Source organism: Colobus angolensis, unplaced genomic scaffold (genome assembly GCF_000951035.1).
Source record: "Colobus angolensis palliatus isolate OR3802 unplaced genomic scaffold, Cang.pa_1.0 Scaffold172, whole genome shotgun sequence".
NCBI lineage: Eukaryota > Metazoa > Chordata > Mammalia > Primates > Cercopithecidae > Colobus > Colobus angolensis.
Genome location: NW_012114844.1, coordinates 4,542,573 through 4,544,488, shown reverse-complemented (window position 1 = coordinate 4,544,488; position 1,916 = coordinate 4,542,573). Strand labels below are relative to the sequence as shown.

Below are 1,916 nucleotides of genomic sequence, written 5' to 3'. Positions count from 1 at the left end.
ACCATGTGGCCCATACTGGAGTGCAGTGGTGCAATCTCAGCTCACTGCAACCTCCACCTCCCAGGCTCAAGAGATTCTCATGCCTCAGTCTCCTGAGTAGCTGGGATTACAGGCATGTTGCCACCATGCTGGGCTAATTTTTTGTTGTTGTTATAATTTTAGTAGAGATGAGGTTTCGCCATGTTGGCCAGGCTGGTCTCAAACTCCTGACCTCAAGAGATTCTCCTGCCTCAGCATCCCAAAGTGCTGGGATTACAGGCAGGAGCCACTGTGCCCGGCACAAGGACCCTCTTATGCCACTGTCTCCACCCCTATGATTGGGGGAATCCATGCCTCTAGCTGGGAAGATGATGTCCAGACCTGGGAGGAGCCCAGGGCTACCCACCTCTAAAAGTCAGAGGGCAGGAAGCAAGAAACAGTCATGGAGCTGCCCTGGAGGGTGCAGGGCTCACCTGCCCCCCAGCTGGAGCTGCCTTTGGCCTGGCACCTCCCCTCCCCAGAGGCTGGTGCCTGCCTGCCAGCCCTTCTTGGATGGGGCAGAGGTTACCATCTCATTCACCTCGCTCAGCTTCTCCTGCAGCTCCTTTACTTGCTGCTCCAACAGCAGTGCGCTCTTGTTCTTGTTGTTCTGGACAGAGAGAAGCAATCAGTGGCCAGCCACTGCAGCTGGAGACCCCAGAACTTGGTGTCTGCCTCCCATGTTACTGGGAAGGGTGGAGGTAGGTTAGAAAAATCATCCCCTCTTCCCCACAGCCATCAGAGCAGGGCCTGATGAGCTCTGGCTCACAGATGCCTTTAGAAGTACCATGTCATGTGAGGGCTACACTGCCTCATTTTACAGGTGGGGAAACAAAGGCCTGGAGGGCTAGGGATGAGGGCAGGCTGCCCAGGTGGGGCAACCCACCAGATTCTCCAAGTCACACTGTGGCTCAGCCAATTGCTCGTCGAACTTGTGGTTCTGGGAGAGCAGGAGCCTCTCCTCCTGCTTTTGCAGCCTCTCCTCCTGCTTTTGTAGCCTCTCCTCCTTCTCCCACAGTCTCTCCTCCTGCTTTTGTAGCCTCTCCTCCTGCTTTTGCAGCCTCTCCTCCTCCTTTCGCAGCCTCTCCTGCTTTCGTAGCCTGTCCTCCTGCTTTCGCAGCCTCTCACCCTGCTCCCCCTGCCTCTTCTGCTTCTCCCGAAGCCTCTCCTTTTGCTCACATAGTCTCTCCTCCTCCCGCAACCTCCTCTCCTCCTGCTCTTGGAGCCTCTCTTGCTGCTCTCGGAGCCTCTCCTCCTGCTCCCGGGGCCTTTTCTTTTGTTCCTTGCTCAGGAGACTCAAGGCCTGATTGTTTTCCATCTGGAATTGGAGCTTTCCATCCAGACTTTCCACCTCCTTCCTCAGGTGTTTGGCCTCATCTTGTAGCTGTTCCACCTCAGATGTTCCTGCTGGGTCCACCGGGGATGGGGGCTCAGCTGAGAAATGAGGCAGACAATAAGGGTCTCTGGATTCCCCACCCACCACCCCCCCTCAAAGAAAAAGCCCTCTTTTTAATGCAGCTCCTCTCAGGCTTCCCAAGCTTGGCCTCACTGCTAATGATTCCTTGCACCCAATGGTAGCCAATTTCCAAGCCATGTCAGATAGGGAGCACTGTGGGTGGCTGACAATGGGCACTCCTCCCTCTTGGCTGACTCTGCCTCAAAACACTTCCATCCACCCACTCCCTGGGGCATTCTAAGCCACCCCACAGCCCTATGATGCCAGTCCTGCTCCCAGTCACACCAGCCCCATCTTACCAATCTGGTGTTTGAGTTCGGAGAAGCTCCTCTCCAGCTCCTGTATCCGATGTATGTGATGCTTCTTCTCCTCTTTCAATGCGTGAGCCTGCCCAAAGCACAGGGGGAAAGGGCCCTAGAGAGAGGGGCTGGTGGCTGGACAA

General features: G+C 55.8%; 1 pseudogene; it reads right to left on the bottom strand.

Annotated features, from left to right (window-relative positions):
* Positions 1–1,916, bottom strand: part of LOC105509270 — a 46,091-nt pseudogene that overhangs the window by 33,626 nt on the left and 10,549 nt on the right.